This window comes from Aplidium turbinatum, chromosome 16 (assembly GCF_918807975.1).
Source record: "Aplidium turbinatum chromosome 16, kaAplTurb1.1, whole genome shotgun sequence".
Lineage (NCBI taxonomy): Eukaryota > Metazoa > Chordata > Ascidiacea > Aplousobranchia > Polyclinidae > Aplidium > Aplidium turbinatum.
In genome coordinates this window covers 9,748,079-9,772,240 of record NC_137487.1, presented here as the reverse complement: position 1 = coordinate 9,772,240, position 24,162 = coordinate 9,748,079, and the positions used below count along the sequence as shown (strand labels likewise).

General features: G+C 38.0%; 1 long non-coding RNA gene across 1 annotated transcript; it reads right to left on the bottom strand.

Moving 5' to 3' along the window:
- Window positions 1-1,012: 1,012 nt before the first annotated feature.
- LOC145785994 (uncharacterized) lies at window positions 1,013-5,160 on the bottom strand. Its single transcript, XR_014291238.1, has 3 exons — window positions 5,052-5,160; window positions 1,294-1,406; window positions 1,013-1,149 (listed from the first exon to the last, which is right to left on the bottom strand). It is a non-coding gene; the product is annotated as an uncharacterized LOC145785994 (long non-coding RNA).
- Window positions 5,161-24,162: the final 19,002 nt, after the last annotated feature.

The window sequence follows — 24,162 nt, the reverse complement described above, 5'->3', positions numbered from 1 at the left end:
ACCATTTAAGTTTCATACTCTGGGTAGATGTTGTTACGTGACATGTTAATTAAAAAAATGTAATAGGTTCAGGATATCTGATTTGTTTGATCAAATGTAACACTTTAACATCAGCATGTCCGTTTTTCCCACTCTTCCCTACAACTTTCAGCAAAGAAATTTTCGTGATTTGGGACTGCAAATAAATTCCAAAATGAGCGATAGCTCAGTTTTGGCTAAAATGTGACTTGGTTTATAGGTACTTTTCGTTAATTGTAAGCTTCACATTTCATCTGAATAAAATGCGTTGTAGTTGATTTACTGTAGGACTGCCACGACTTTTCATTCTAATTATGGATTATTACTTCAAGCTCTGTTGATTTCAATAAATCGACTGAACTGTCCTCTACGCTAGACTTATGATTGCCGTGCACCAAATTTAGTAAACCACTATGTCGAAAAAGAAATTTTAGGTCGAGTGAATGTTATAGGCTACGATAATTGTTTAAAATTATTTGACTAGATGATAAAAATCTTGTGTAATTTAACCATCTGTTTTCAAACTCTTTCCACATATTGTTATTCTACAGTGAATATATTTCAAAGTTGATTAGAAGGTATTCACAAAGTTACGAGAAAAACTACACAATCTTTAGAAGATAGGGTCCATTGGTTGATTGGTTAAAAAAATTAAATTATTTGACTTCTTATTATTATTTGACTACAACATAAAGGATCGCTACAAAGGCTCTCCAATTTGTGATAAATTACATTCAAAGGTAGGTACTGAGTTTAGTTTCAATTGAGATAGTTAGAAACGGTAAGAAATATAATCTTAGCACAAGTAAAATAACTTGGTACGAGTCTAAAGTGAGGATAAACACATGATTTTTGATACACTTATAAACTTCACAACGGTTGAACTCAAATACAAAGTACACACATATCGTAAAGGCGTCCTGACATCCCTTTCGCATGCTTTACCAATACTGGTTTCAACACAACAAGGTAAATGGTCTTTCCAAACACAACAATTTCAGGCACGCGGTAGAAGCGACAATTAAGAGTGAAACGTCTGTCCGCAGGCAGGTCACGTCACAGAGACCAAAGAAACAACGCAAGTTCAACGTCAGCACAATTACAAATCAAGCCGCCGGAACACAGTCAAATCTGCACATAAAGAAACGTATTAAAACATGAACATTATTATTGATCCTTAATTGTTACAGAAAATGTATGTATTTTTTCATGTTTATCATGTAGCCTATTATTTATCATTTATTACGCATTTTAAATAGTTAGAAACCAACCAACCTCTCTAACTGGCATATCTCCAGTTTAGTCAGAATCATAAGTAGAATCAGCAGTGCTTGACAAATTTAACATTGACGAAGACACGTGAAGCGAATGTTTTTCATCTCGTTGGTCTGTTGAATTAAAGATGAAATGTGACGTGTATTAAAATGCACCAAAACATAAGAGACCATTCACACCCCTTCCAACATTCTATGTTAAAGAATGTAACTTCGCAAAGGTTTCTAATTATTGCTAGAATTCAGAATTCATGAATTTGCTCTGATTACCTTTAACAATTCAAAAGTTTTCAATTGACTTCATGTTATAGTGCGAAAATAATAATGCTATTGCAGCTTCGATCACGTAAAAAAAAGTTCGGACCAAATCATACCAAAACTTTTGTGAAGAAAAATAAAAATGTATCTTTTTCTGACTCAAAGCTTACGTTAATGTGCCAGAAGGATTAAAACTGATTTAAATTTTCTTGTTGTTACACTTGAATGTTAGAATTGAAACAATGCCAAAGATTGAGCTCTCCTCTGGCATAGAATGTTTTCTATATTTTTGTGTGAGTAACTTTATTAACAAATATTTTTTAAAGTACATTTGGCGAGAGCTTTTGTATGTTATGTTTTTCGGAAGCTAAAATGAAACTAACGCACGTAACTCTTATTTTTTTCTTAACATTTTTTTTACAATACAGTGTCTTAAGTGGTCAGTTCAGTGGTAAATGCAGATACAAACGAGCAGTGTATTAACTTTAAGTTTGCATTAGAAAAGCATGTGCGTAGTTAAAAGGAGCTAGTTTTTTTAGATTTTGATTCAAATTAAGTATATACATTTAAAGTTATATGTCATGGCTACTTAAATTGAAAGTCTTCTTCTTCTATCGAGTCTTCTAAAGTTCGTTGATACACCACAGATTGACACATTCTTCTGCAACGGAGTTATACACTGACAGGTCCCACCTACTGCACCGGGTGGCAAGCCGAGGGCAAACAAGAAGGTGGTCCGCTGTTTGGGGCTCGGTGCCACAGATACATGCAACAGGGCCCGTGTCGTAGCCCCACTCCACCATTGCAGACTTAGTACGTCCAACACCGGTTCGGAGTCGATTTAATGTTTTCCACTTTTCCCAAGGAGCGTTTGCTCCTGGGGGGAGGGACTCTGATGGTGGGATCTTCATTTCAGTGTATGATGGGTCATTTTCGAACTGTTGTTTCCATTGCTTAAGTCTTGTTTCTTCTTTTGTTGAGGTTAGTGGGTGAACGTGTGATAGGAAGCTTTTTCTTGATTTCAACCGGGTTTGTGCAGCAGTTTTTCCATATAGAGGATGTTTTTCATCACATGTTTGTTTTAGCCTTTCAGCTTGACTGTTAACGTCTCTTCTTATGTGTGGTGGTGCAATACCAGCAAGCAGATAAAGTTTGTTGGTATTTGTGGGCTTCAGACACCCAGTAATAAGACGACAAGAATGATTGAGTACCGAGTTAAGCTTCGATGAGTGACAGGACCTGTTCCAAACAGGGCATGCATATTCTGCTGTGGAGTAGCACAAAGCCAATGCGGTCATTCTGAGGGTTTGTGGATTAGTGCCCCACCCAGAGTTGGTAAGCTTTCTCAGGATATTGTTTCTGGTGTTAACCTTAGCCTTTGTGTTTTCAATGTGCTTTTTGTAGCTGAGAGTACGGTCCAGTGTCACTCCAAGGTAGACGGGGTTTGGGCAATGTTTCAGCTCTGCTCCCGACCAGGAGATTTTGAGGGTCCTTGTAGCTTCTCTGTTTTTTAGGTGGAAAGAACATACTTGTGTCTTTGAAGGGTTAGCTTTGAGGTGATTGTTGGTGTGATATTGTGTTAACTCCTCGAGCGACTTTGTGAGGTTTTGTTCTATAGCAACAAAGGTCTTTTCTTGTGATGTTAGGCAAAGATCATCGGCGTATATAAACCGCTTAGTGTGTTGATCTATCGGCTGATCGTTGGTGTATATAGTACAGTAACGGTGCTAGAACACTTCCTTGAGGAAGTCTATTCCGTTGATGATGCCAGCGGCTTGTTTTTGAATTCAGGATAACTTGGAATCGTCTGTTGTGGAGTAACGTTGCTATAATCTTTGTTACTGCAGCATCTTTGGACATCTGCAAGATCTTTTTCAGCAGGAGACGATGGTTAACTGTGTCATAAGCCGAAGATAGGTCAACAAATGCAGCACCAGTAATCATACCTTTCTGGAATCCATCTTCAATATGTTGCGTGAGACACAGCAATTGGCCTGTTGTTGACTTTCCAGGTCGAAAGCCAGCTTGTTGGGGAATTAGGTGTGGTTCAACAAAAAGGTGATAGTCGGCCAAGAATTAACCTCTCGAACAATTTGTAAAGATGACACAGTAATATGTCATGAAAAGTTATATGTCAATTGAAAGTTATATGTCATGGTTCCTATCACAAATTTAACCTCATTTTTGGCAGCTAATGGCCTGATGTGTGGAATTATGTTATCCACACATTTATTTTCTAACAACTTTTGATATACAAACGCTGTCACAAAAAACACATGTCAGATAAAACTTGCGATAAACACTTGTCTCAAACACATGTCACAAACACTTGTCACAAACACAAACACTGGTCACAAACGTTTGTTACGAACACTTGTCACAAACACTTGTCACAAACACTTGTCACAAACACTTGTCACAAACACTTGTCACAAACACTTGTCACAAACACTTGTCACAAACACTTGTCACAAACACTTGTCACAAACACTTGTCACAAACACTTGTCACAAACACTAGTCACAAACACTTGTCACAAACACATGTCACAAACACATGTCACAAACACTTGTCACAAACACTTGTCACAAACACTTGTCACAAACACTTGTCACAAAAACTTGTCGCAAACACATGTCACAAACACATGTCACAAACACTTGTCACAATCACTTGTCACAAACATTTGTGACAAACACTTGTCACAAACACTTGTCACAAACACTTGTCACAAACACTTGTCACACACACTTGTCACACACACTTGCCACAAACATTTGTCACAAACACATGTCACAAACACTGGTCACAAACATTTGTGACAAGCACTTGTCACAAACACTTGTCACAAACACTTGTCACAAACACATGTCACAAACACTTGTTACAAACACTTGTCACAAACACTTGTCACAAACACATGTCACAAACACTTGTCACAATCACTTGTCACAAACATTTGTGACAAGCACTTGTCACAAACACTTGTCACAAACACTTGTCACAAACACTTGTCACAAACACTGGTCACAAACACATGTCACAAACACTTGTCACAATCACTTGTCACAAACACATGTCACAAACACATGTCACAAACACGTGTCACAAACATATATCACAAACACATGTCACATAAACCGTAAATAAACAAAATTGAAACTTGCAGTCTCATAACTTGTAAGCGTAAAGAGAAGATAAAATGTGGGAAAACAAACATTAACTAAGCGTCTAGTCATCCAGTGTCAAGTTTACGGTACTGATTAGGTACCAGACATTCTGCAGGCACCACGAAGTTGTCGAATTAGGCAAAACATTAGCCATGTCAAGTTGGTCAAATTTTGTTGTACCAAAGACCACGCAAGGCAAACAATACCCATTTCAGTTAATTATATGTAGGCTACTAAAATAGCAAGACTACTTTGCTGTAAAGTTATTGCACTTTTAGTGAGCACAACATTGTCAATAATTCTACGAACAAAATAAAATAGTTTGACTTACTGTTTAACGAGCCAAATGGATGAAGGTGCTGCAATGGAATACATTTGAACTGATCCTTCGAAAGGGGTTTTATATTCATTTTTTCGACTGCTACCTCCACGTCCTGTAGAATGTCTTTCATTGGGATTTTATTTAAAACTTTCAATACTCTTTGTTTTACTTGCAGCATCGTTGGTCGATCAAATGGTTCTTGTTGCCAACAATCTTCCATGACACTGATCAATGTGTCGATGGATTTGACTTCATCATTTTTTCCACTCGCTTCAACAGCATGTTTGCGTTTGATGATAGTTTTAAGACCGGGTCGTTGCCCGTTAGTGATGGCTGTATTGTAGAGCAGCATGTGGTTATGTTCTACAGGTAATTCGCGACTAAGCACAATATATACCAGGATACTGTAGCTGTAAACGTCATAAGTGGGTTTCTTTTTTATCAACGGTTGTTGAATGAATTCCGGTGGCGAGTACATCAGCGAAAATTGAATTTTCTGCTGCATTTCGCTGGACGTCGGCCCGAGGGATTGTGAGAGCGATGAGATTCTAGCACTTCCAAAATCTGAAATCTTGCAGCAAAGATACATTGTCAGCAAGATATTTTGTGCTTTTATATCTCCATGAATGAGACGCCTTTGTTCCGAAAAATTGTGAATGAACGAAAGACCGCTTGCAACATCAGCACACATGCGAAGTTGCAAGAAAGGATTGATTTTGATATCCTTATCTTCAATTAATTCCATCAAGTTTCCACCAGGAAGATACTCCATTACTATAGCAACTACATTGGACCACTGCGTACATCCAAGAACTCTCACCACATTTTCATTGTTTGCAGTTTGGAGACATTCTAATTCATTTTTTATCCTAGAAACATTGATGCTGCTTGTAGCAATTTAGCCTTGCAAAGAATACAATATTTAAAATTGGTGGCTAAGGTAGCACAGCAAAACGTGTTTTTTGACTCTGTTTGCTAAGTTTTTTAAACACTACAAAAACAGTGTAAATGGATATAACCAAGAATTTTATTAAGCTATCGCAAACGTGATACAACCAATAAGAGGTAAAACTTAGTTTTATTAATTTTCTATAGGATTTTTCTAGCTAGGTTTGAGAATGACAATTGTTCTTCACAAAATGGTGATAGTTACAACAATACCCACCAAACAACGATCCTACTATGTTTATGGGTGGGCAGTAGGCAATGTTAAAACCAACCAATAAATCTTCATCTAATGAAAATAAGCTTGCGAAAGCATTTGGTTGCATTCAAATGGTTCACATGTTCATTAAACTAATTACTTACCATAGCCTATTTATTCTTTTTTAGCTATGTGGAAGGCAAACCATAACTGGGAAAATAGAAGTGTAACAGAGGGGAAAAAATTACAAAGCATAACCTAATTTGATCACCCTTTTTAGCGGCCAATGCAATGAGCAATCTCATTCCTCCGGTGCTAATCTTTCGACGTTATTGATTTAAGCTTTTCGTTTCTCAAGGTGCATTTGCTGAGAAAATGGTGTTGCAATTTCTTTTGCGTGGTTAATAAAGAAAATTTGTTTAGATTGCCTGCTGCGCTTTAAAAAACTTGCTCTCCTAACTTTGTAATGCATAATCATGTGTTGATGTTTATTATGGACAATCACACATCCCACATTACTAGCCATATTCAGCCAACTGATTTTTCCAAACAAAATAGAATCGTTTTTTTATCTTTATTACGCATTTATCTCATCGTCTGCCACAACTAGATGTCAGAAACATGGTCCCCTTAAAAAGGTAGCCTATTATAATTTTGAATTTAATTCATAAATTAACAACTGTACAACATCGGCTGTGGAATTTCAAGCTACAAACTTGGAGAGATTTTTGGAACTGATTTTGTGAAGATTTAGCCAAAGAAATATAACTTTTGGGTAGTAGTTCAAGGGCGTTGAAGATTTGCTAAAAATTTTCTTCGAGTGTGGTATTGAGCAACATATTATATCATCAACAATTTTTTACCCAAAATACTGATATTGAATCAAGGAAAATTAACGTGTCGATATTACAGATACAGGTGTGTGTTAATAATATTCATGCCGGCTTTGGTCATTTCTGGTTAAAAAACACGAATGGAAACCATTTCCTGTGAATACAGTGTTAAAAAAGGTACACTAAACTAAATTTTCAATATCATAATTTTAGTCCACCAAACTAAAGTAAATTGTGCAATTTAAATCGCAGAACCAAAAACTTTTTTTTCACCAAGCCGCAGGTAGTGGCCATTTCGTGTAGTCTAGTCAAAGAATCCTTTTTAGCTCAAATCCTGTAATATCTTGTCCTCAGTTTACTAAGGCAAGAAAAAAATAGAAAACGTAACTTACTAACATAGTTTATGCATATTTTTTTTCAAAAATGTGGTAACTTACTGTTTTTCCAAGCTTTTTGATTTTTTGAAACCGGCAAAAGTTTCTAAACACTTTAAAGCCACAGCATCGTGAATTTCATGAAAAGCCAGCTTAACAACTCCATATGCGCCTCTTCCTACTGTTCCTTCGTCGCCAAACGCACAAACCAATTCATCACGAGAAAAAATTCGAAGCTGAAGTAGAAATATATGTGAGCAACCAATGACACGACATGAAACTAACCACGCGTGTGTTACTCAGTTCATGTAATTAGGTTGAAATATTCTGAACATTGTGAATGCAGTTGGTGCGGCTATGTCAAGCTTGTTATGCCAAAGAACTGTCGGCCGCCTCTATATCAAACTTTGCAGGAATACTTTCTCATCATCGTGTCAGTTATATCAACCCCTCCCTTTCGTTTTGTTGTAATTGAAAATTATTTCTGATTTGCTTTTTTCTCCGCCAACCCCTAGTGTGTCATTGTCCATAGAACTATGGAGAATGACAAATTTATCCATTTTTGGACAATAGCTGACCATGGTCACAATGTTGCTGAAGCCAAACTCTGAACAAAGTACTTTTCTGAACTTGAATGGTTTCCTGATAGATGGTATTTCTGGTTGGCATTTACGAAAGGCTTCCACAATGGTCAGGCTTTCTTTAAGGGTTTGTCAGTTAAACGCACAGCTGCGAAAAAATTATTTGTTTTTTTTAGTTTGTAATAATATGCAAAGAGTATTTGGTCAGCCAGGTTTGCTTCAAACAGCCAACAAAATATTCCAGCTTGTATTAAAAAATAAAGAGCCCAAAATGTAGAAACTAAACTGATTTTCAGCAAACGTTTCAAAAACTATACTGTCTTCTACGGTGTTATGAATGTAAGCAATAAGGCGAAGTGGTATTTGAATAGAGAAAATCGAGTTATCAGTTTATCACACAAGATGACTACGGATGTGTAGAGCAGTGCTTTTCAACCATTTTTGTTATGACGCACCCTTAGAAATCTTGTGACAAACTCATGCAACCTTTTCATTTAAACGTTAAACTGAAGTGAATCGTGATATGAAAATCATTTTGCAAAGAGCCAATTACACTATATAAAGCACACACAAGGCCGTTGATAGGATTTCTCGGGCCCGGTACCAATTTACTTTTGGGCCCCCTCCATTGGCAATGTTATAAATACAAAGGTAGTGTACAAAGGTTTATTGATGTCATTTAACAAATCTTGCGCAATCTTAAAATTTCTTGATCCGCAAATCTTACTTTCTCTATCTAGCGGTTGCTTTTTTAAACTTTTATTTCTCACATGGCGCTAGAGTATTGCTTCCCGATTCCATTGACGTTGAGTGGTCATTCTAGGCTCACCACAAGAGAATTTACAGCACTGCAGACGGTCAGAAAGTTTTCAATTTGATTTTGAAAGGGTGTTTGGGCTTGTCAAACATTTGCTGATTGCTGCAATCTGAAAAGAGGTTTTGGTCTAATTTTTAGTGCAGAAATAGGGATAGCAATCTAATTCGTGTTTCGGGTAATATTCGTGGTTAGGGAAATCAATATACTAGACTAAATTATTATTTTACTGTTTAGTGGCTGAAGTAGCTATTTTACCACCAGAAAGCTGAAGTGAGCCCGGTACCCAGAAGGGGGCATGGTAGGTACTTTACCATCTGACGGCTGAAATAGCTGTTTTAACCTGTGATGGCAATTCCTTTAGATCTGATTATATTAAGATCTTGATAATGTTTAAAGTTGCGGGGAATATTTTTTAAATCCTGGCCCCTTAAATATTCCGGGCCCGGGTCCAAAAGTACCACCTACACCCTTCTCTCAACGCCCCTGAGCACACAAACAAAGTTGAGGATATTATATTTAATAACTTTATTGTTGTTGCATTTTGTTGACAGTACTGAAACCGATAAATGCTCTCCATTTCAATTACATCCCTCATCATGTGTGTGATTGCATATCTTTTTCGAGGTTTGATTTCATACCAATACAACAACAAAAAACACTTAGGTTCGCGTAAAGACGTTGTTGGCTTTTAAAGAAGCACAAAACTTTTCCCTTTCAGCTTTGCCTCTATATTCTGGTACATTTAACAAGTGAACCAAAAAGTCAGCGTTCTGATCTCTTTACATAATGCTATCATGCCAAAATCTGTTTGGAAATCAGTTAAATCTTCCAGTTCTGCAGTAGGCTAAGTCTATCATAAGTGAAAGGTTGTAATATGCAAGAATATGCTTTAATTGTGGAATTCTGTTTGGCATTGAAACAGTTCTTAAAATTTTCTTCCAAGTAACTAAGATGGGCAGCAATAAGTTGAAGCAGTCGCTGGTAAAAATTTTCCTATTTTGTCATAAAGTTGCTAATGTGTTAATTTTGGGCTGAAGTGTTAATAATGGTAAAGGCAGCCCAAGTTTTGCCCATTGATCGTTATTCCGAAATTAATTTAAAGCAATTTTTGATCATCTTAATCAAACTCATCAAAGCATAATCATGTTTGCAAATTCAATCTACATACACCAGAAAGAAACTATGCATTTATCAATTAGTATTTATCACATGACACATAATGCTTTATGGGCCTAATACGTAGTTTTAATTTTCCTTTTTTTTACTTTTAAAGGTTGAGCAAAATATTTTTTAAACTTGTAGTCTAGTTTTTTTTAAATCAAATAAGTTTGCAGATATCATTGCAAGGTTAATGATTCTTTTTTGCTAACAAAAGGTTGTAAGAATCTACTGTTTAGTGAAACGAGCTTGTGATGCACCCTTAGCCTATGTATCCTTTCGTGTTGGTGCACCCCGTGGATATTTTGGTGCACCGTGCACACCCGTTAAAGAGCACTGGTGTAGAGTATTTCTGTAAAGCTTTTTTTTTTTTTAATGTACGGTAAGCATTTTAAGGTTAGTAGGCTATTTTCTCTTTCTGACGAGGTGATTCCACAAGAAATACAAACACAACGCATCAATTACGTGACACCGATAACGCACTCTGAATAGTCATTCAGTGAAATCGTGGTATGTGCTACACGCACGAGCGCGATTGTAGTGTGCTGAAAAGGTTTCAGTTCAGGACTTCAGGTGGCTGTGATCTTGAAAAAATTATAAGAGTTAGTACTTAGTTTGCTACAAGTTTATGCTAGGTTTTTAAATAACTAATGACTATAATCACTCAGGTCAAGATTCAAGGCTAAGCTAGGTTTCTCAAATTGTGTAAAGCAGGCAACAATTGCAATTATCAGGTCTTCTGGAATAGAATAGAAACTGCTTATTCTGATACAAAGTCAAGTTGCTGTTAATCATTCTGACATTTCCATTTCTGAATTATGTTGATATGTACTTTAGCTTGTATAATGACACTCTTAAAGTTCATAGTATTACGGTAGACTCAAACAACTAAGTTTGCAGCAATTAAATTTTAGTTTTGTGTACAGTAGCTGTATGTGCGTAGACTGTAGGCCTATCGTTTGTTTCATAAAATAATATATCAATTTCTCAACATACTATCTTCAGTTCATAAAGCTGACGTTGTTCTTGGTAATGCTGTTAAGTGTTGAATTATGCCTAAAACTTCTACAAAGAGAGACAAAGAGAAGAAAGTTTGATTAAGCTTGGTAGTGTAGTGACATGAAACCATAGACTCCTTCAGTTAAGGACTGGAATGTTACGATCTCGGGGGTTTGTAACTTGAGTCTGAAAGATTCTGAGCGCTCTGGGCTGAAATGACTTCTAGAGAAGCTAGAAACATAATCTTGGTATCCATATTACGGTTTTTGAGGATGACGAGTTCAATAATGTTACTTTCAACACCGTTTGAGATCATTTTCAAGGTCAATATATTATATTTTAAGGTCAAATTACTGAATTTTGGTCATTTTTGCCTATTTTTGCGTTCTAACTCATAAAGCAAAACATTTTTAAAGAAGTCGTGACGAAACATGTTATTTCATACACAACATATGTATTTCTCAACACTATGGCTATTATCTAAAGGAGTCTATGATTACAATATAATACACAAAGTGACAATACATAACAACATGACACTACAATAGACAATGTCTATCACTAGTTGGAAAGCTTTTCTTGCCTCCTGAGGCATCCCAAAGACTTTTGTTTGTCACTTACATTGAGGACATAAACTTTCAATAGAATGTTAGGTAAAGTGGCACAAGCAGCATTACTACTAGTTGAAGGTACATCTACAAAGTATGACCCTAACCCAACCAAAGCAACTGCAACGACGTGGCATATTGTTATCAAAGCAGAAAACACAAAAGATCTACGAAATTACCAGCTATACAGCTTCTGAAAGAGAAACATACAAAATGTAGCCTACATTAGTAAACGATGATAGATATCAACCAACATGTGATATTATCCTATAATAATGTGATATCATCCTATATCACGAGGCTTGACCGCAAAAGCAATCCGATTGTTATCGAATATTGATGTAAATGGTTTATTGCAATGATACTTGTTCTTTTTGTCAAAAAACTCTCAAACCACAATTCCGAGTGATTTCACAGGATTCGAATGCTGTTACAATTCAGCTATAGCAAATGAAAATAACGCATTACGATACGTCGAAAATACGTAGATCATGCGCAATAAAATTTTCCAAGTGGACCCAGCGCGTGCAAAGCTGATAGATGTCAGACGTTTAACACAAAACAAAAGCCAAATTAGCAATCAATTTGTATTCACATGAAGCAATCTCTTTCAAGCTGCTTATCCGAATTCTACAAATCTCGGCTTACTAAATAAGTCCGAACTGGCTGACAAAACGCTGTCACAAACCAAGTTCACAAATGAACAGAACTCTTGCCCCACATTTCCAGTTAATCAATTGCAGTTGATGAGTCGTCAGGAAAAAGCTGCTATGCCGCCAAAAGGGGCATTTATCAATATATCGCCATTCGTAAACACGTGAACTTCAAACAACTTAGGCAGTGTAGAGAAAATATCTTACACAACCCAGGTAGCAAAAGCTGTAATTTTTCCATTCATCCAACGTCTGCAGACTCCAAATCAATAGAAAAAGTGCGGATTTTGCTAGGTGGGAATAGATGCAGTAGGTGCGTAATATCATGTTTCGTCACAGACTTCTTTCAAACAGTTTTGCTTTACGAGTTAGACGCAAAAATTGGCAAAAATTACCAAAATTCTGTAATTTAACCTAGAAATATAATATTTTGACCTTGAAAATGAACTCAAATGGTGTTGAAAGTAACACTATTGAACTCGCTATCCTTAAAAACCCTAATATGGATACTAAGATTGTGTCTCTAGCTTTTCTAGAAGTCATTTTTGCCCAGGACTCAAGTTAATCTTTCAGACTCAAGTTACAAACCCCGAGCATGGGAGGTTCCAATAATATGAAACATAGATCAAAAGTCTTCGAAATTAGCGTCGGCAATCGGCAATTGCCGAGGTGATTGCCGACGCAGATGTATGAATGGCGCATTAGCGTCGGCAATAAAAATGCCGAAGCCACACGAGCGCTTGCAAGGACCACAAGACTACAACAAAAAACTAATTTTCTTAGACTACACCAGACTATAGGATGTTGATTCAATCTTACGATTGCTGGATGTTTCAAGTTATTTGGGTTACTTCCTACTTCGCCGGCGCTTAGACACGTGCCCAGCTGGGAGAATTGAATCTTTTATAGAAATATCACCCTATTTCCATTGATTTAACGCCAGTAGACGTCAAATTATTGTAAGCATCTACTCCTTGTTGCGCCTCGCTATCCGTTATCGCGTCCAGCTGATACAGCATCTCATGATACCGATTCTGACTAGTTCTTTATCAAACTGACTTTGTGTTGCTCGCAGTGTCCCAATTGTGCCAAAATTATGTTAGCTTATACCTAAATCGAGGCAATCTTCTAGCAGGGAGCTATTAATTTGTTACTCACCTGGTTGAGCAATTAACGTTATTTTATGATAATTCAACGTCGCTAGATGTCGAATTAATGTAAAGCAAAAGTAAATTTTTTTATTGGGCATTGTTGTTACGCAATGTAACCTGCCGGGAAAATTAAATCGATTTGTGCTGACTCGAACGTTGAATCAACCCAAAATTAACTTACCCTCCCACCCCCCCCCCGGAGTTATTTAACGTGAATTACCGTAACAGTGTGCGTATCGCGTTGCTCGCTTTATCGCTACTTTTCGTATTATTACATCACAACAAATCAAACAGTGCGGTCGGGATAGACTACTTGAGCATATTTTTCGCTTCGCGTTTTACATGTTTTGTGCAATCTTTTCGTAATAAATGTTCACAGCAATTTCCGAGGCAATTTCAACTTTTGCCGTTTGGCCTCGGCAACGTTTTTGCCGAAGTAAAAATATGCTAGTTTCGAAGACTGGATCAACTAGTATTTTTTCACGTAGATGTAAGGAAAGTATAAAAAAATGTTAAATGTGAAGATATAACATCATAAATCAACATCGTACAATAGCCTTAAAAGTTTAAAATTAATCTTAATTTTACAGAGATACAGCACTCATAATGAAATAGTTTTTTTAATAGTATAAAAAAAAAAGACAAATTATTCTCTTTTCACAAAAGTTTCCAGCGATCTTGTCGTTTGTATTTTCCACGGAGTGGTAAGTTAACATTTCCAGTCCTAGTGTTGACGTAATCAACGTACCTGCTGATCGTCCAAGTTGAGTTGAATGGCTGACGCGTCGTCTGGCAATGGGGTGGAGAGAAGCTTGGCTTGGTGGGAGTCGATGGCATCGATTGTCTTTTGCAAACCGTTGACTTTACGCAAGACATCTTGGCAAGTGTTTTCCTCTGCAGCAGCTGCAAGGAATGAGACTATAGTGGTAATCATAGACTACGGAGGCGAGCAGAGCATTCCTAGATAGGGCTGCTCGGTCGCTCAGGAGGCTGCCGGAATGCACTGCTGCTCGGATTCAGTGAAAAACGACCATATGGCCTGAGCCGCCTGTGTGTGGGGTCATGGCTACAGCTTGGGTGTATCTGCACCATCTGGTTCGCCGTTCCTCCATCGCCACAGGGCTTCTTGGTTCAGAAACATGACTTGCGCGTGATTTTGTTTTAAATGAGGGAGGGCTGCGCAGGACTCCAACCTCACTCTCTTGTCTCAGGTTTCAGGGTCCAATGGCAAGACATGGTCGAGACGATTGGGTGAAGCATGAGATGCATCAGGATGACCATAACGTCTACGTGTCACGTCATGCTCTTGGGCACGTCCTGCAACTGTGATACTGGGTGGTGCCTTCCTGTCCGTTGAGCTATATCCAGTGATGAGCTTCTTCCGCACAGTCTGCCACACATCCAGGTTTGAATAAGGTGACAAGCCGGAGTGGTGCTATTTGACCCATAGCTGGGGCCCTGACAGGTGCTACTGCTACGGGCCAGAGCAGACCTGGGAGTAATGGAAAACTAAGGGGTAACTCCATATTCCCCATAACTCCAGAGTTCCCACACTGAAACCTTTCCCACCGGTTGCAGTTTTAACGTCATGCCCAGGACAACTATCATAGACATAGACTAATAGGGTAATCATAGACACTCATGGTAAATATATATATTCATGGTAATCATATGTTATTGTGGCAGCCAAAGACACTCATGGTAACTATAGACAGAGATGGGGAAGAGCTTCTTTACTCATGCGATCGCCCATCGCCAAATATATTAATTTATCCACGAGCATCTAAACAACAATATGAGTGAACAACTTCATAACAGGAATTACATTTTGAGCTTCTTCATGACCTTTGATTACATATTTTTGAAATACCATATGACGCCATTTCTTGGCTTGCTTCATAAACCCACAAAATGCTAAACATGAAGTTTGTCACCGATTTCTATATTACAATTGAACAGACGCTTACAATAAAAAAAGCTTAAATCATATATTATTGCATACCTTTCTCGGCTTCAAGAAGAATGTCAGTTAGCACTCCCAACCTGCAAAAGAAGTGGTTGATTACACAAATCAGACATAACTAACAGCAAAAACAAAGGATTTTGTGAGTTGGATGTGGAGCCCGCATCGTGGCTTGTATACTGCTGGTAGGATAAACAATACCAATAAAAAATAAAAACCAGCAATAGCCATTGTCCCATTCGAGCTGGCAGGAAAATGACACCAATCAGGGTTCAAAATTACCACGATTTGCAATTTTTGTTTATTTCTGCGCCGCTTGTAGCTGAACCTTCGTCTATTTGTTGAAAACTGACACATCAATAAAAATAATTTCTTAAATTTACCTGTCGGAAACAGCTTTCTGGCACTTTTGCAAGCGATTCGCAGTTTTATCTACTTTGTTGGAGTACGTGGAGTCCAGAGACTCTAAAGAGCGATGAACATCTTCATCTTTCGTTTGGATGGAGGAATCGACAGAAATTGGGTATTCAACTTGTGTAGAAATTTCAGACAACTTCACATTGTTTTCCTTCAGTTCCTCGACGACTGGTGTTTTGGAATTGACGACAATTTGTAAGTTCTGCCAAAAATCAATATACTTGACTCCATGCTGCAGTCCAAAACAAATCATTTTTAAAGGCTCGTAAAGAGACTAGTCACCTGAATGAATGTATTTTGCTCTAGAACCTTGTCCAGATCACCATCACTGTAATTTACATCCGTGGAGGAGAGTTTTTCTTCGGCATCAGATATCGTTCTTTCTACATCGTTTATTTGACCCAACATGATATCAACCATCTTCAACCTTCAAGTTAAAACATCAATGGATGACATTTTAAACGGAGATAGTTATTGATCACAGAGGTACGAGCTTTTAAGAAACTTACTTGCCAAAGTACATGTGTGTCATGTTCCAAGTGCTCTTCCATCTTGAGACCACCACGTTGAGTTGGGAGCAGAGCTGCTCGCTGGCTGGAAAGTCAGGATCCTCCTCCACCACAGCGCGGGACTCGGAGCATACTTGGTTGTAGTAAGGCTCGCATCTTCCCAGTTCATCAACTGAGGACTTGATGTAAAAACGACATTGAAATATGTCTGTAAGACTTGTATTGCACAAACACAATACACAATAGATTATTATTATTGGAATAGTCGTTGGAGTTAAACGGAAGTCGAGTCTTCGAAAGACGAAGTGTATTTTTTATTTAACACAACACTTTTCCAAACAACACTGCTTTTTATGCCGTTAATCTAACGATTATAGGCAAACAATAATCTTGAAATTCAATTTCATTCCTCCTATCAACAAATTTTCCTCTTATTTGTGAAAGATTTGATACAGAATCATATTAAATGGGCTATAAATAGGTTGTTAGACATAGAATTATTTCATTAATAGCACACATTAGAACTACGTGAACTACATTTGCTTAACAGCAACCTTAACAATAATCACAAATGCATCCTTTGGTGCAATAAGATGCAACAATTAATTCCATGTAAAGCACAGCAAACTATTTCGGTCGTAAAATCACTTTTTAATCTTCGCTGAGTATATTGTGGATATATCTTTCTAACGCAATAAGAATCAAAGTTACTATGCCATTCAAGGAATACCTTGTGGTCATCTATGACAACCTCAACTTTGCTCCTCTCCTCTGGCAATGTTGTGAGCAACCGAATGACAACAAACTTCTGCAAGTCACTCAGTCGTCTCAGGAACACATTGAGTTGAGATATGTACGTGTGGCACTTCTCTTCATGCTTGTTGTCTGCGGACATAATGTAAAAAAAAGTTTAAGTTTTTCATTAGATTGAAATCGGTTGGATGGTTATCTTGAAAAAACGTTTACAAAGAATTCCGTAAAAATATTTTCACACAACTCGAGTTCAATGATCCGTTTCTCAGTTTCATAGAAGCGACGTGTTGCAGAATATAAATCGCGTTTAGCGTCAGTTGGTTACAATCACAGATTACCCCAGGATAAAAAAAAATGCAAGGAAACGATCTGCGTTTCGTGTAAGTTTGTGGCATAGCTACGGAAGCTTCTATGATTTTGTGTGAGTTTCACTGTTCATGATAAAAGTTTGCTGGCCGGCAGAATGGTGAAAACATAACATAGACGTTCAAAGGACATCAGTTGAGCCCTTAGAGGTCATACGACTGTGTCTCGGCATGACTGTCAATAACATGCTTAAAAGTGAACACGAAAATTGGTTTTCTTGCTTTCCTCTCTACATCGTTCATGTTCAACTACCAGGCGTATGGTTGACACGGCGAAAATCATGACAAAATTAGACATAAGTGGCAGCATCGGCTCTTCTTGGTATTGACATTTGTGGACTTACCATTATCAAAGAGCAAAGATAATCCAGAGACATACTCAAACATAGCATTGCTACTAAACATCAACCAACACCAACGGTAGGGAGTGTGTTAAGTTTAAAGATAAATTGATCTCTTTCAAATGCCTGTAGTTGAGAAATCAACTTGGCAATTTAGAAATCACAAGTCCAAAAGGCAAGATATGATTTTTCAATGACCCTTGACTACTCAGGCAAACTAATAACAACGACTGGCTTTTGTGACTACCTAGCCAGCAAATTAGTTCATTTTTACATTGATTCAAAGTCTGCAGAATGTAAAATAGACTAATTTGTTGCATGAGTAGCGTGAAAAACATGAAGAAACGAACACCTCACCGTTTTCTCCTTGGTTAACGGCATTTTCCAACAGAGCCAACTGGCGAGCGATTTCCTTCTTCTCACTCTCCCAGCTATCAGTCAGTGAGTCAACCTTCTCCTTGCAATGGGAGATCTCTATCGACTTTCCTGACTCCTCATTCAGAGACACCAAGCTTCTGATCTTGTCTCTCGTATTCATTAAATTATCCACGGCTGTGTTGGCTTCCACAGCAATGGAATTGTTCTCTGGGATTTGCTTCGATAGTTTCTGCAAAAGAAAGTTAATATTATAATATGCAAGCTAAATGAAATAGATTTCATCTGGAGATCTCCCTGTGCAAGTGTTACCCAGCTGGAAAAATCCGTTCTTTTTACATTTACTCAACGTCCAATGACGTTGGGCACTTCTTCAACACGATAATTATGTTTTTACTTAATTAAACACCTGTGTGGCGTAAGCTTAGAAACAAATTCATTTCCTGATAGACAGCTTGACATTTATTTTCACCAGTTGGTCACAGCGGTAAACCATAATCTCTTCGTGGGAAAATTGTAACGTAAGATTCCCAAATCCGTTCGTCTGCATGCAATGATCGAACAAGAAACACGCCTTTGAAACGTCTATTCAAATTGTATTTCTGTAAAAATTAGCCCGCGGCTATCGAAATCGAGATGCAACGCCGTACACCTCTAAAAACTGTCACTACAGAACAGATTAATTGGATAAAAGACGGAACTTTTGTCCAGCTAGCAAGCACTAAGCCAACAGTTAAATGTGCGGCCAACTTTCAAGCAACCATTTCACGAATGACCAGAATAGATATCAATATCTCAAATTCACGTATGCAGTAGGCTACTGTGACGCAATAGAAAGACATTGTCACGCAATTCAAAACAGGTGTTCAAAGCTGGTAATCCTATGTTTCCTGTTTAAACAGGTTTCAAACTGAAACAGGCCTAAACAGGTTTAAACAGGTTTGACACAAGTCTTATGAACGATGTGCAATTTTGGCACATTTTCTAGCAACTTCCATGACGTAATATTCAGTAGAGCTGAACGGTTTTTATATGACGTTTGATTTGGTGAAAAATTGTCTGGAACACCAGTACGGTAAGCTATTTGTTTTATTACAACACACAGGGCACCAACTTGCATCAGCATTGAATTTACAAATCTGACTTCGTAAAAACTTGGATTTTAAACTTATTTTACGTTATTGACGGCATGCAGGGTGAATCCAGAAAAGTTAAGAATGTCTATAAATCTTTGCTTAAGAAAATAATTTTAAATTTGTGGCCTACCAATACATCTTCTCTTTGTTGCATGAGCAAATCCAGGTTGGTAGCTTGAGCGTGCTTGGAAAGAATGTTCTCATTATGTTCGACCACTTCCTCCAATTTCAAGTCATTCATCCTTATGACAAAACAATGCGATAAAGAAACTTGCAAAGTAAAAACACAAGTCCGCCGACACTCGCAACATGTCCAGTGTCCACTCAGTGGTATGATTGTTATTTTTAAGTACGTTCTAAGGCAGGGGTCACCAAACTACGGCCTGCGGGCCAGAACCGGCCCGCGAACTGATTTCATCCGGCCCGCCACGTTCTTCGGAAATAACAGCTGCACTACAACTGTTAAGGAAAAAAGTTACCTAACTTTTTGTAAAGAACTGAAGTTGCTGTTTATCATTAGGCCACCACAAATGGGGACAACCTAGGCCAAATTTGGAAAGATGTAATGTTTTTTCAAGAGCACGATGCCCTGTAGTATATCACAGCAGGGAATAACTTTTCCAGCAACCTTTCGATTTTCATCACAACTTTGCTATTCCACGGCTGACTTTGTTATTTATTGTGCTCAATTCAAGTCAATGGAGATTCTAAATAGTTGTGTATGTCTTTTTGCAATTTGCATCCGGCCCGCAGCTGTTAAAGGGCGGGGAAACCCAAATTAACTTTTTGCGAGTTTTTTGTTTCAGCGTGATGTCATTTTGTACAACATACGTTTTAGCAAAAAAAAAATCCAAATTTTGTTGCCCTCGTCTCGCTAAGGCCGCTTTTGTTTGATACCCGTTTGCGAGGTCTCGCGCACATCAAGCTGTGACGCTGTTCGCTGTGACGTCACAAGGTACATATAGTTGTGGCCAAAAGTTTAAGACCAGACTTGATTTATGACGATTTTTGCATTACTTCAAAATACTGCATCAGATACTGTTTCAGTTGCATCATCTTATTTCTGATGCAGTATTTTGAAGTAATGCAAAAATCGTCATAACTCAAGTCTGGTCTTAAACTTTTGGCCACAACTATATGTACCTTGTGACGTCACAGCGAACAGCATCACAGCTTGATGCGCAACGAGACCTCGCAAACGGGTATCAAACAAAAGCGGCCTTAGCGAGACGAGGGCAACAAAATTTGGATTTTTTTATTGCTAAAACGAATGTTGTACACAATGACATCACGCTGAAAACTCGCAAAGTTAATTTGGGTTTCCCCGCCCTTTAATCTCGAAGCAATCCGGCCCTCAGAGAAAAAAGTTTCATAACCCCTGTTCTAAGGGGTACCGTACCTAATGTGCTGAGACTACAAAGTGCCATGTCACTTCACCGTATCATTCAAGTTTTTATCGGCATACTCGAAAACAGGTCTACAACGTCACAAAATAATGTTAAATAAGTTCAGAGATAAACGACACGAGTCTTAAGAGATCTTACTTAGTGTAGAAAACAGCCACTGTCTGGTTGGCATTCTCCCAGTTGGACACCATAAGCTGGTGCTCATCGAATAGTTGGGTGACCAAGTCGTCGTCTGTCGGTAAGCCATCGGTATGCGTGGTGCTCAAGTTGTCGGAGCAATCGGCACAGATGGCGTAGTATTGACCAGTTAGCAAGTGCAAGTCTTCAGTAACCTCCTGCAAACAATTTTCGTTGTTTTAACGTTGTTGGTCGTTGTATGATGCAAACATTGATAAGGCAACATCAATATTAACCGCCTGAAAGGCGGACAAAACAGATCAACAACCATCTACTTTAAAGCACAGTGTTTTTTTTTCTCATTAAGGTCCGGATCGAACAAAAAGGGAAGACGCCATACTCGAGTTTCACCCTTGTTTGGGATCATCAGAGGTAAATATCAATGTGTTGAGCGGGAATCGAACTTATAACTTTGATGTGAATTTTGGACGTCTCCGACGAGTGGGAATCGAACCTCCGTCTCAAGACAATGAACTGTTGTTAATTGCAACCTTATTCCGTTCAATGATGATCACAAACAAAGGTGAAACTCGAGTATGGTGTCTTCCATTTTCGTTCGATCGGGGTCTTAATGACTTTACAAATCCTCACATCCCTTTAATACGTTTTTGTTGCGTAGCCTATATATTAAAGTAGGCTATATGTGTACTATAGCATAAACAATTAAACATAAACTATATTTTCCAGTATATTATTGTAAATGATAACCTGAACTTATTTTGGCACTTTGTCAATCCTACTTCCTAACACAAAGAACGTTTTCGACGTTACGCTAAGAAAATGCAAACTAACGTATTGTCGAGCGATGCTTTTATCTAAAGCTGCCACATCTAGAGAATGAGGCATCGAGATCTGCATCTTCTGATTATCCAGGACCGAATTCATCTCCTTGTTGAACTTCTTAACTTTCCTCAAGACGTCAGATAACTGGTTCTTCAAGTTATCGGCTGAAAGTAACAGAAAAGAAAAAAAAATTGTTTGTAAAAGTACAGTAATACAATGCTCACTAACGAGTTGATCAATGACCGCAAGAAATACGTTACTGCCCAGATAGCAATTCAGTCGTATTTATATTGATTCAACATCTGCAGACGTTGAATCATGCAATAAACGACTGATCTGCTGTCTGGGTATTTTTTACTTGGAAAGCACAAGCCTGGGAAAGTCTGAAACCAACCAGGGCGGAGAATGTTTGCTCGTGCTATACAGTAGCCTACAATGATGAGTAGACGATATTTTGAGAAAATGTGATAGGAAATCCATGAAGTGGTAGCTGAGTCCACAAACGTTGCTGCTTTGTATCTTTCTAACATTACTAGATGTTAAAACCAAGTTAAAAAAAAAGAAAACTTTTGCTGGCTGGGCGAGATTCGGACTGCACAAAAAGTGCAACAATGGCAACATTTCAGCTTCACTACAACTAAAAAATCACTGGATGATTCAATCTTGGTCATTTAATGACTGAAGATGGGAGGTGTGACCATGAAATTCTTAGACGGATAGAAATTGCAAGAACTACATTTGGAAAAATGAAAAATATTTTAACCAATCAACGTTTAAATTTATCAATTCGTCTCAGGATCTTAAAATGCTATATATGGTCGACCCTATTATACAATTCTGAAACTTGGACAATGTCACAAAAAATGGAGAAACGGATCGATGCCTTCGAGCTCTGGACATACAGGCAAATGTTAAAAATTTCATGGAAACAAAAGATCACTAACGATGAAGTACTTTCCAAATTCAATTCAAGCCCAATGCTCTTACAAACAGTCAAAAGAAGAAAATTGAAGTATTTCGGACACACAATAAGGCAAAATTCATCACAAAGATCATTAATAGAAGGGAAGATAAACGGTAAAAGAAATAAAGGCAGACCAAGAATGATTTGGACAACAAACATCACAAAATGGACAAAATTAACTTATGAATGTGCAGTACGCACAGCTCATGGTCGAGAGCAATGGCGCATTGTATCCAACCCTCCATACGAGGAAGGAACAAAATGATGATGATGATTCAATAAAGAATATATTCTAAGGACAAAGATCACAAAAACCTTTTTCGAGATCTGACATTTTGGTGCTCAAATCGATGGAGAGCTGTTGCACGCGTTCTTTCAGATCTTTCCACCTCTGATGAAGATCCACCACCTTGACGTGGTACTGGCTCACTTCATCACAAACGTCAACATCCTCCGGAATCTGCGCGACCACTTCCTGGGTGAAGGAGACGTTTGACTTCAAAACCTCTATGTTTTCATCAATTGATGGGCAGATCTTGATTAATCCCTGGAAGATTAAAATTATTTTAATGACAACCGAAATCTTTGAAGGAGAACATCCAGTTTATTTAAATGCCCTGCCAAAGGCAAAGCCGCATGCTCTTGAGCGGTGTTGAACCAGGACCCTTTCGAATGTCATAATAGCACTTGAAAAAGATTCAATGTAAATCAATCTACAAATAAAAGACCTCGATCTGTTCGTTTCTTGCCCGCAACTCAGCGAGATTAGGTTGGACTTTATCGCATTGCTTGACCACATCTTCAACGTCATCCACTGTGGCTTTGACCTGCTGGTATCCACGGACTATGTGAAGGATACCCTTCAACCTGAGGAAAGATGAAAGTTGCTTGAATATCATTTCAGTTCACTCAAGGTTTGTTTTGTTTGTCGTATCCAGGCTTACGCCCGGGGATTGAAGATTTCTATTAAGTGGACGGGAAGGCAAGGAAACCAATCTTCGCGACCACCTTCGTTCTTCGGGCATGCATTTAAGTGCCTTACCAGAGACACAGCCGCATGCTCCTGCCCGGTGTCGAAATGGCGCCTTTTCGAACGTCGTTCCAGAGCTCTCACCACTTGGCTATGCAGCCGACAAGGTTTGTTCAATCAGATCAAAAAAAAATCAAGGCAGCATTATACGATACGGATGCGCTAACCAAGGTAACAAAAGCGGTTTTTTTTACATCGTTTTAACGTCTAAAGACGAGTAAGAAACGTCAAACCAAGACATTGAAACCGACACAAAATAAAGACGTTGAAACCATGTAAAAACGGCAATTCTTGCTGGTTTCAAAAAGACTGTAACTAATAACTACAGTATAGGTTGTGCTCATAGATGGATCCAGGGGGGGTGCGCACCCCCCAAAATTTTTCAAACTGCTATTATTTTAATAAACTAATGGTATTAAGATCTAGTATTACTTTATATTTTGATAGATCATAGCATTTTATATCAGCATGTAACGAATTGATACTGAGTAGATTATGGAAAGTGTACCAATGGAAATAATCATGTGTTTTGTACTGCTCATGTTTTTAAACTTTAGAATATTTCCCAAAATTTCTTCACGTT